This window comes from Nycticebus coucang, chromosome 19 (genome assembly GCF_027406575.1).
Source record: "Nycticebus coucang isolate mNycCou1 chromosome 19, mNycCou1.pri, whole genome shotgun sequence".
Lineage (NCBI taxonomy): Eukaryota > Metazoa > Chordata > Mammalia > Primates > Lorisidae > Nycticebus > Nycticebus coucang.
The window spans coordinates 55,059,076-55,071,375 of NC_069798.1; the positions used below are offsets into that span (position 1 = coordinate 55,059,076).

Here is a 12,300-nt window from a genome sequence, read left to right on the forward strand (position 1 = left end):
TCCTCCTTTCTTTTTTTTGGGGTGGGGGCTTGTTGCTCTTTGTTGTATTTGCAGGAAAAAGGAGAGCTATAGCATAGGATAACTTTGCCATTTTTTTAAGAATGTTTAGCATGGATTGCCCTACACATGTATTTCCTACAGCCAGGATGGCACACTGGAAGAGCTAAACACAATAGCACTTCTGGAGTAGCACTGTGTTCACCTGCTCTTCTTTCTCTCTAGTTCTATCTTTTCTCTGGACGCTGTTTGCTGACGCTTGTCACAGAGCTGGCGCTGACACTGTTCATTGAGAAGCCATGTTAGGAACTGAAGTGGTACCTGCTGGGCCGTGAGTGTTCTGGTTAAAACCCAAAAGAATGGATAGCTGTTTGTTGGCAATGACCTTGTTTCTGTAATGAATGCTTATGTTCCCGAGAAAGGATGTGAATCTGATTTTGTGAACGTTTAATATATACAAATTTTCCTGTATTGAAAGAGTTCTAAGTGCTTACTATATAAGAGTTCTATGACAATATTTTGAGTAGCACAATAATGAACTTCTGTTGTACCTTTTTAACAAAAAAATATGGATTTTTGTTGGCCTTGACCTGTATTTGATTTTCTATATCAATAATCATAGGAAATAATCAAATATAGTGAATTTAATATAATTTGGGTTGTGGCGATCGCTTGGGTTCTAATGCTCACTTTCCTCTGTTAGATCACAGTGTGTAGTTTTCTACAACGTAATTGTTTATGTACTATCATGGTATCTTTGTAGACTTCTAAATTTATCCTGGAACCTCAGGGTGGTATGACCCACTTGCACGCACAACTCATGTCATTACAGACCTTTCAAACATTATCTTTTCTTTTCTACAACATGGTCCCTGGTTGGGGTTGAATTGTGTCCTTCCCAAAACTTATGTTGACGTCCTAACCCCCAGTACTTTGGATGTGGCCTTATTTGGAGACAGGGTCTTTACAGAGGTAATTAAATTAAAATGAAGTCACTGGGAATGGAGGCCCTAATCCAATACCACAAGTTTCCTTATGAAAAGCTGGGACACAGACATGCGCGGAGAGGAGCTGATGGGAAGACAAGCAGGAAGAAGGCAGAGAACACCACGGATGTGCCTGCAAACCCCAGAAGCTGGAAGAATCAGGAACCACCCTCTCCCAGAGCCATCCGAGACAGCACGGCCCTGCCAGACACCTCGATTTTGGACTTCTAGCTTCCATGTGAGAAAATACATGTCTGTTGTTTTAAGCACCCTGTGTATTGGTACAGCAGTCCCAGGGAATGAATACAGCACCCCAGCCCAACTCCTCACAGAGAAGACCTCGGCCAGCGGCTTCCACCCCGAACCCTTCATTTCCAGCTCTGTGGCCCAGAGATGAGGACAGGCGAGCAAGGCCAAGTGAGAATCAGGGGTTCTGGATATCACGCTGGTGTTTTTTCCTAGGCATATTAACTTCATATTAGCTGTCCACGCTTACAGATGTCCACCATCACTTATAATAAAGCTCCTTGTTTACTTAATCATTGAAGTATTTGTTAATAGTCATGGGGTACCCGGCGTGCAACATCTGCGCATGCGCTTGCTGTCCAGTGGCGCTAAGAGGAGACCCATCGGGGTGGGGAGGGCTGAAAACCTCAAATCCTCGGACGGCAACTAGCAGCTAACCTTGACCTTTGCCAGCAGGCCTTGGAGAGTAAGCCTCATCTCCCTGAGGTCCGGTCTTGTTGCTGGCAGAAGCTGACCTGAGTGAGGGAGGCTCCAGGTCTCACCTGGCCCGCGCAGCCTCCCGCGGAACGAAGCATCCGGGTTGGCTTTTTAGCTAACGCCGAAGTCCATGGAGCTCCTCGGGAGCCCCCTGGTGGCTGTTTCGGCACACGACCCCCTCTAGAGGACAGTGGCTTCTTCAGGGTTACACTGCAACCTCGGTGGGCTCCAGTGGGCAGTGACTCACCTGCCAACATTGTTCTGCAGTCAAATTGCCAAATGCTTCTAGTTTGGGGGCTAGCAATCCGGACCCGTGGAAATGGTTTTCCAATGATTAACTACCCTTCCTGCTTTTGCAATTTCATAAAACGTAAGGTTATTCTCAGGTTTGTTTCAACCCAGAATTACCTGGAAGTTAAAGAATGTGTGGATCTTATTTAGATCCTGAAAAAATATTGTAAAAAAGTGTTACAACATTAAGGAGACTGGACATTTGAACACTCAGTAGGTGTTTGATGATACTGAGGACTTATTAAATTTTTATGTGAAATAGTATTGTAATTACATATAGTATATATTTATAAACAGCTCTTTTTTTTTTAGAGGAATACTGTAATATTTATGGATGAAATGATATAAAATCTAGTGTTTGCCTCAAAGTAACATTGGAAGAAACTGGCCCAATTATTTATTATTATTATTATTATTTTGGAGGCAGAGTCTCAGTCACCCTGGGGTTGAGTGCCATGGCGTCATAGCTCATAGCAACCTCAAACTCTTGGGCTTAAGTGATTCTCTTGCTTCAGCCTCCCAAGTAGCTGGGACTACAGGGGCCCACCATGATGTCTGTCTATTTTCGGTCTCGCTCTGGCTCAGTCTCAAACCTGTGAGCTCAAACAATCTGCCCAATGCGGCCTCACAGAGTGCTAGGATGACAGGTGTGAGCCACCTCACCTGGCCCCCGATATTGTTGAAACAAGATTGGTCATGTGGTTAATTTTTGAAGCCAGGTCATGGGTACACAGCACCTGACTAGACTATTTTGTCTGTCTTTGTATATGTTTGAAATTCATATAGTAATAGAGAAAAATTTGTAGAAATAGCATTGTCAGAATAAGTGTCAATTGAGGGTTGCCTCCCCTAATTCTTTTAAATGTTGAAATTCATGTTTTATCCCCATATACCAATCTGTGAGTAAAAATAGGTCACATCAGTAATAATCACCACAGCAGATTGAAAGGAACGTCATCTTTTCCCCCTTAAATTCCTCTGGATTTTTCGATTTGGGAGGATTTCAGGGCTGTCTCGCTTGTCTGGTGAATGCCTGGATTCTGCTCTTCCTTTTTCTCTGTATCTGGTTCCCCTCAGAGCTGTCCCACCCCTGTCCTGCCACCAGACCTGCTGAGAGCTGCATATGGGATGGCGCTTCCAACACCTGCTCAGGTCCCCACTGCACTCCCCCAAAGCACGTCACCCACCATGAGTCCAGGACGGGTTTGCTGCTCAGGGCTCTGTATCCCTCAGCACACACATGGTCTCCACAAATGAACAGCACAGGCAGAGAAGTTCCCGCCCCCCCTGCTCCTGCCACCTGTGCTTTTTTACTCAGGCTTCAAGCAGGCTGGTGGCATTCACCACGTTTTTACCTAAGCTGCCCTTACAGTTTTCACTCATCATAATACGTATATCCCTCTCCCTTGGATGCAGCATGAATCCATGTGAGCTGGGTGTAGGGTGACCTGAGCAACAACTGCTTTCCCTCTGCATTTGTCCTTTTCATCACTATGCCTGCAGCCCTTGGCACCATGACTGGTACACAGTAGGTGTTAAATAAACGTTCGTTGACACAGTGATGGAAACAACCCCTTCTTCCCTTAGATGATCCCTTTCCAGGAGGCTTCTCACATGGATGGGCAGGCCCCTCTCAAAAGGTCTCCATATGTTCAATTTTATAAGAACCATTCCCCAAACATTTCAGTCTCCCTTCTAGTGAAGCTCAAAGTTGAGAGGCCCAAGGGCACTTGAAGGGGCAAAAAGCCATTAGAACTTCAGTCCCTGGACCCCAGGGAGGATTTAAATCAACGCAGAGAAGCAGGTCACATTAATGCCCCCTCCTCTCTTGTTAACCAAACCCTGTGGTTCTTCCAGCCTCAATGTACCCAGACCAGGGGAAGAATCATATTTGGTAGAAACCAGTTAGGTGCCGCCTGTTTGCCTCTGCCAGTGATTGGTCCAGGTGTGGAGCTGTGACCCAGCTCTGACCAACGAGACACTACAAGACTTGCACTGAGGTCTTTGGGGGAAAGACGGCATTGCCTGCAGAGAGGGGCGGGCACCAAGGAAAAAGTCCCTCAGAGCCCCACCACCTCCAGTCTTGTCAGACCATAGGCTCTGGAGATGCCTCTGCATCTTGTACGTATGGGCGAGGCTGATGCACCGAAGCTGACAGAGCAGCACCTCTGGGTGGGGGCCCCCAGACACCCTGAGAATATGGATGCTACACCAGAATCAGAAGGATGAAGCAACAGCACGTGCTGCGTCCCGGAGGCCGCCAGAACCCTGCCCCATGGGCCCAGACTCTGCAGGCAGAAGGTTGCAAGTTGTTTCTTTGAGGATCTGACTGGCACACGACAAAAGTCCTAAAATATTGACATAAGAGGCTCTTCCAGAAATGTCCCAGCCTCATCTCTTCCAGTAAAGCTCAAAGTTGACAAGCTCAAGCTGTGAGTTCAGAGGAGAGTGACCCACTCAGTCCGCTTGCTGGGACTTTCTCAGTTCAGGGTGGAGACTTCCCTGTCCTCAGACACCCCTCAGGACTGGTCAAACAGGTATGGGTGGTGACCCTAACTCACAGCTCCCAGTCAGCTTTTTAGTCCCTCACGCTTAACTGTTCGCAGCACCATGATGGGTTACCACAAACCTGACGTCCGCAAGGCTTAAGACTGAAAGGAATCACAGACCGGGAATTCGGAGACAGGAGTTTATCCAAGGAGAAGAAAACTTAAAACTTATCACTACCCTTGAAAAGATAAGATATTACCCCTGGTAAAATAGAAATAGGATGCTAAGACAGAGAAGTGATTCTATTTTCTTTCATCTAGCCATTCAGTCAATAACCAAATCTTTCTGGTAGCTGCCTATTTATAAGGACTTTGGGAACATTAAAATGAGTGTCAGAAATCCTTTTTCAAAGGAACTTTCAATCTGCTACGTTTGGGCAGCCAGAGCAGGAGACAATGGCCGCAAGTTGCACCTTGCCCTGAATTAAGGAAGAGACAAAGTTGTTGGGTATTTCAGCGGATTCTGAGATTAGATAGATATAGTGATTGTTATTATATTCCAAATATAAATTGAATTTTAAAAATTTATTGATTACAACTAGGAATGTATTGATACATGCTTCTAAGTAACAATCCTGTTTTATATGTTTTCTTTTTGTTAGGCAAGAAATATAAATAATACCTAAGTTTGCACCTTTTGTTCTGACATTATTCGCAGGTGCGATTTTTAATTTTTATGTTATTATTAATGCATAATTTACATACAAAATTTACTTTTTAAAAAGTGTACATGTGTGAGTTTTGACAAATGCACACACTTGTGTAACCACCAGCACAGCAAGATGTAGAATAGCTGAGCACTCATGAAAACTCCGGGCCTAGCCCTTGACAGCCCCAATCTGTTTTCAATCCCTACAGTCTTGCCTTTTCCAGATGTATTTATTTTTGAATGTTTAACTTTAAAAAATATTTTAAAAAAGTAAATAAAAGTATAAAATATGTAAAACATTCAAACAAGTCTAGAGAATGAAATGGCATATATCTGCTATCAGAATTAAAGACAAGTTACCATTTTGCCATTTTTTCCTTTAGGTGTGCTTCTTTTTGTTTTAAGAAAATAAAACATTGTAAATTCAATTATAGACTGTCCTGCATCCCATTCACGTCCTTTTTTTAATGTAAGTTTTACCCATTGTTTTTTTCTAACAATGTGCATGGGTCTATAAATCGTATATACTACTTTGTTTTTGTCTATAATTGGATCCATACTGCACTATCCTTTCAAAATACTGTTTCTTCATTAAGTGTAGTTTATATAGCTAGTCCATTAATTTTTCTTTTTCTTATTTATTTTTATTTTTGGTTGTTGTTGTTTGGCTGGGGCTGGGTTTGAACCCCTTACCCTCAGTATATGGGGCTGGCGCCCTACCCACTGAGCCACAGGCGCCACCTGCTAGTCCATTAATTTTTGATGTTAATGGTATTCTATCCTATGCATGTGTATCTCAAGTGCTTATGCATTCACCAGTTGGTAGACAGACATTGGTTTGTTTCCAGTTTTTCACTACTGCAAACGTAACTGTAACAAACTCCTGTGCAGGCTTCTTTGTGGCAATGTATTAGTTTTCTAGGGCATATACTGAGGATAGTAATGGCAGAATCAACCCTACCTATGATGCTAGACAATTTCCAAAGTGATTTTACCAATTTACACCTCTACTAGGGATGTGTGGAAGTAGATACTGTGATTAGGCCTCAGCACCTCTCCAACACTTGGTACTACCAACCTGTTAATTTGCCACCTCCCTGGGGAGTGTAAGGTTGTATGTGATCATTTCCGCTTTCCTGTCTACCAACGAGGCTGACCACTTTCCATGTGTGGATTAGCCAAACAGCGTTTCCTCTTCACAGACCACTATATTCTTGGGCCATTGTTCTACTGGCTGTTTGTCTGTTTAATATTGATTCTCAGCTATCTCTAACATATTCTAAAAGTGAATCCTTTGTCAATGATTTGTGTTACAAATACTTTCTCTCAGACTGTGGCAACTTCACATATGATGTTTTCATACGGAAGTTTTACATTTTAATGTTGGCCACATTATCAATCCTTTCATTGTGGTTTGTCCTTTTTTGGGTCTTGTTCTATAGGAATATTCTTTTATATTTTTTCTATGGAGGAAAAGGTTCCAATGAAAATTCCTGATCTCATACTGTAGTACTCTGAGTTCTTTGTGAGGTGGGTTTATAAGGTTAGAGCAGTTCTCAATAGCAAGAGGGGTAGGAGAAGCTCTTTTCCTACCCAGGGGAGATTTGGCAACATCTGAAAACATTTTTTTTTTTTTTTTTTTTTTTTTGAGACAGAGTCTCACTCTGTTGCTCTTGGTAGGGTGCCGTGATGTTACAGCTCACAGCAGTAACTCCAAACTCTTGGGCCTAAGCGATTCTTTTGCCTCAGCTGCCCAAGGAGCTGGGATTACAGGCGCCAGCCACAATGCCCAGCCATTTTTTGGTCATAGTTGTCATTGTTGTTTGGCAGGCCTGGGCTGGGTTCGAACCTGCCTGCTCCGGTATATGTGCTAGTTCCCTAGCTGCTGAGTTACAGGCGCTGAGCCCATCTGAAAACATTTTTTAATTGTTCTTTAGTGGCCAGAGGCCATAATTTATGGATGCTGCTGAATATCCCACAGTACGCAGGACAGTGCCACTCCCCCTCAAAGAATGATCCAGTAAAAAAATGTTAATAGTGCCCAGATTGAGAAACCCTGGAGTGAATGATGGGAATGATTGCTGGGTTACACCAGCCAGGGGTATCTGAGTGCAGAGCCCCAGATGAAAAGGACTTAGCCTGGGCTGTCACCACGGGGACAAGCACTATGCCCTACTGTGCTGAAGTTGGCAAACATACCCTGGCCAAGTGCAACAAGCCTCATGGAGGAAACTTGACCAACTCTGCTTTAATCACAACAGGAGGAGGAGGAGGCCCTGTCAGGGCTTTTAAATCAGGCTGCATTTCCATACTAACGAACCCCACCACCACATATAATTTGTGTTACGTGCTGTTCCCAAAGGCAAACCATATTTGTTCTGGTCCCAAGCAAGTTATCAGTCAACTCTGTTCATTAAAAAAGTCTGTGCTATCTTTACTGATATAGTGTAAGTGCCTCTGTTTTATCTTCTATAAAAAGAATTTGGAACAGGAAGAGACTTTAGACCTTATCTATTCAGCTACATCGTCATAGGTGCAGCAACTGACTTGTTACCCGTCCAAGTTCATCCACCTGCTCTGCCTGCTGCCCACAGGCAGGACAGGGGAGCAAAATAAACTTCTTTTTTTCCCCCACTGGTGACAATTTATTATTATGTTAGTAGCACACAGACAAATATTAATGAAACCAGAACTATGTTTACATAGAAATAGGCACTGGTCTGTGCCATTCTATGGGCAATCGTGTGCGCTTCATCATCACGGGTTAGCTTTTTGATCTGCGTATGTCGCTCAATTTCTTTCTGTAGACGCTCAATCTCCCTCTTACGACCGATCTCATCTTCACGGTGTTTTTTCTTTTCTTTTTTTTTTTTTATTTTCTAGAAGTGTTCTCCCTCTGTCATTCAGGCTGGAGTACAGTGGCATGATCATAGTTCACTGCAGTGTGAGCTACCACACGGGGACAGAATCAACTTTGTTTTAAAGGTCACTTGTCTTTTTTTTTTTTTTTTGAAGTTTTTGGCCAGGGCTGGGTTTGAACCCGCCACCTCTGGCATATGGGGCCAGTGCCTTACTCCATTGAGCCACAGGCGCCACCTTTCACGGTGTTTTTTTCAAGGCTGCCAGTTGTTCTTTAGCCTGCGCCCGGAAATATCGTTCCTCTTCCGCCTGTTCTTTCTTTCCGAAGGCCCCACCAGCTTCCCGGATCGAGCCTGCGCTGCTGTCGACAACGTTGGGCTGATCCGAGGCGAAGCCTTGGGCTTGCACGGCCTTTGTGCCCCACACGCCAAAGCGCGACCGCACAACCTGCGCGGAGCCTGCCATTTTGGCTAGAGCCTGTCCTCTCTGCTCACTCCGGTGACAGCCTTCCTGAACGCGCTAATGGCCCCCAATAAACTTCTTTCTCTGTTTCTCTGTCTCTCCCTCTGTCTTCCTCCCTCTTCATCTCTGTATATATGCTACAACACACACACACACACACACACACACACACACACACACACACACACACACACGCACAAGCAGGCGCGCGCGCACACACACACTTACATACATAAACCTGTTTTCTTTCTTCCCAAAGGTCCTCTTTACAAAGTCTAGAAAAAATCAATATTACCTGCCATGAAGATTTCTCTTGCCTCTTTTTTTTTTTTGGAAACAGTCTGACTATGTGGCCCTCAGTAGAGTGCTATAGCGTCACAGCTCACAGCAAACTCAAACTCTTGGGCTTAAGTGATTCTCTTGCCTCAGCCTCCCAAGTAGCTGGGACTACAGGCGCCTGCCAAAACGCCGGGCTAGTTTTTGGTTGCAGTTGTCATAGTTTAGCAGGCCTGAGCCAGGCTCGAACCCCCCACCTTTGGGGTATATGGCTGGCGTCCTACTCATTGAGCTACAAGCGCCAAGCCTTTCTTACCCGTTTTAAACTCCAAACCCTGGTGAAGCATCAGACCTGTGGGTACGGCCAGATGGTGGCCGACTGCCATTACCTTTCCTCCTTTGGTGGGAGAAGCCAAGTCCTGAGCTCTGCTCCTGAAGGGATGGGAACAAAGAGTCGTGAGCAGATGAGCAGAACCCAGAAGAGAGTTTTGGCTGCGAGTGTTCAGGTGACCACAGGAGGGCAGCACCTGAGAGACCAGTGTAGGGCTCCAGCGCCTTCTAGAACACACTGGGAGCTTCCCAGAAAAACTGTAGACTTGTTCCACTGAATTGGAAGAGCCAAAGAACATTTATGTTTTCCTAGCATAGGAAACTTAAAATGCCCAAATAAGTTTTTCACTTAATCTTTTAGGAAATAAATCTATTATCTGTAATCTGATGTATCTGTTACTTTCAATAGAAAACAGTTTCTATCTTTTCAGTGATTTCTACTGACTTCCTTCTGAGGAATTGAAATGAACCTTATGTTTTATTCATTCTTTTTGATTTTTAAGATGAGAACTTTCTGTCAGACTTGACCTCAGAGTTCCTGGATTTTTAACAGCTAGTACATCAGACAACACCCTGATGGGCCCTCCTCATCTCCACCCCAACCTTGGCTGAGGGGCAACCCTAGATCCTGGTGACAGAGACCCCTTTGGCCATCTCTGACATTTCTGGGTCAGAGGATGGCTGGGAGAACTACTCAGTCCCACCTCTAGGACCTCTGATCCAAGCAACCCCTGGGGGCCGGCCTAGAGATATCACAAAGCTAAGGAGAAACATGGAGCCTGCATCTGCTTTGGGAATGACAGGAAGTCAGGAGGCCTTCTGAGACAGCTTTGGAACTAGATCTCAAGACTGAGTGCCCCATGGCATTGCTCAGCTCTCAGGCTGACTGCCATAGCCCCTTCTGGAAGCTTCATTGGTGCATCTTTGGGTCTTGAATGGAGTGTTGCAACATTGGTGCTGTCTCCTTGGAACCACAGTAAGACAAAAAGCTCAGAGTCATTTGTTAGGTAGCCATTAAAGGGAGGTACCTAAGCGAATCATTCTCCCTAGCCTGGTCCCCATGCGGTCAGCAGCACTGTGACTATTGGAAGTGCCAGCTCTCAGCTCCCAATGTAGACCTCCCACATCAGAAACTCTAGAGATGGGACCCCACAATCAGTGTTTCCAAAGGCACTTCAGATTAATTCTGCTGCATACTCAAGTTTAAGAACCAGTAATTGCAGTATTTAAGTGGAAATGTTTATGGTTGCAAAGCCAGGTGAAACTTGAAGTAAATTACAGAGGAACTGAAAGCAAGAACACAGAAAAAGAGTAAAAATAGAGAAAAAAACATTTACAAGCAAGCACAGAGGGAAGAAGCTTCCCTTTCCGCTGCCAGGGTGTGAGAAATGATGGTTGCACCTGCCTTGGCGTATCATCAGCAACTTAATATCTGTCCAGAGCTTTCAATGCTGCTGTCAAATTTATTTAGCTAAAAGCAACCCTTGTGGTAGTGACCTTTTATTCAGCTAATATTATTCCCCATAATGCCTCCAAAGCACACAGAGAAATTGGAGGGCTGATGAAAATCTTTAAAGTCTACTAAATACTAAAGCCTTCCCAAACACTGTGTACTTTTCAGAGAGAGTTTCTTTTTATTGGAATTTCAGATTATTGAAAGGTTATCTGTGTTCTGTTCCTAGAGGGATTAAAATAAAACAAAAGAAAGGAGAACATGCTGTGATGTGTGCTGTGTGCTTTCTTCAGTCAACTGGCTGTGCGTGTCTGACTGCAGTTATGGGCAGCCAGTGGGAAGATTCTGAAGTTCTTCCTGAAAATGTCCCCAGGAACTTGGGGCTGGCTGGCAGCTCTCACCAGAATGAGAAAATTCTCTGGTATTCTCTTGAAGGGGTGATTCCTTCCCAATTTCTGCGGCTCTAACTGCTGCAGTTGCCAGTGACTGCCTCGTGCCTCAGTTTCCCTTTCTGGAATGTGACAACTTCAGGGCCTAGTGGCTCTGACAGCCATTATTCTCCCCTGTCCCGCTCTGTTCCTTCTCTCATTACCCTCCTGGCTCTTCTCTGTGTTATAGCCATTTCCAGTCCTGGGTTTCTTTTGTCTTATCCGTGTATTTTGTACTGTTTGATAATCTTTATTTTCATTTCATCCAGCAAGTATCCAGCCTGGCTTGTTTGAGCTCCACAGATCTATACTTTGAGATAGAACAGAATTGGAAGTTAGAAAACCAGATTTTGAATCTTTGGATAAACCACTCGAGCCTCAGTTTCCCCATCTGTAAAGTGTTTGTCAGATACCAGAGAGAATCATTTCATTTAGTACTCACAGTGACTAACAGGTACCAAACAATCTTTTCAAATAGACACTATTAATATTCCCATTTTATAGTTGAGTGAAATGAGGCTCAGAGGGGTGGAGTGAGTTCCCCCAGATCACGCAGCTAATAAATGGCAGAGCTGGGGTTCCAATCAGGCAGTCTGACCCCAGAGGCTACCTCTTATTAACAGTGGCTCTTCCTGCCTTGTGGCTGTGTTATACGGAGGAAATGAGACAACATGTGTTAAGAACTGTTTGGGAGGGCGGCACCTGTGGCTCAGTCGGTAAGGCGCTGGCCCCATATGCTGAGGGTGATGGGTTCAAGCCTGGCCCCAGCCAAACTGCAACCAAAAAATAGCCGGGTGTTGTGGCGGGCGCCTGTAATCCCAGCTACTTGGGAGGCTGAGGCAAGAGAATCGCTTAAGCCCAGGAGTTGGAGGTTGCTGTGAGCTGTGTGAAGCCACAGCCCTCTACCGAGGGCCATAAGGTGAGACTCTGTCTCTACAAAAAAAAAAAAAAAAAAAAAAGAACTGTTTGGGAAAAGTAAACCTCCGTGGTCGCCACACGAAGGAAAGGAAGTGCGCTGTATTTTTCAAACTGGTAGGGGACCCTACTTTCCATCATCTCTTCTCAGTCACAGCTCCACTTTAAGCCATCTGGTCAACTTGTTTGACCAAAGTAGTCCACTAAGACGGAACAGAAGGAACAAGGATTTTATAAGTCTAAAGCACAAATGTACAAGCAGGGGCCACAAGATGAGCCTGACGTGGGGCTGGTGGGGCCCAAAAACAGAACACGTCCTCCTTCCCCATGGCCGTCACAGACTTCTCCCTCTCAAACCCCACAGTAGCAACTCGGTGACATG

The 12,300-nt window shown here is 44.7% G+C and overlaps 1 pseudogene; it reads left to right on the top strand.

Annotated features, from left to right (window-relative positions):
- LOC128571721 (O-acyltransferase like protein-like) overlaps window positions 1–1,867 on the top strand; it is a 45,269-nt pseudogene extending 43,402 nt beyond the window's left edge.
- The last annotated feature ends 10,433 nt before the right edge of the window (window positions 1,868–12,300 follow it).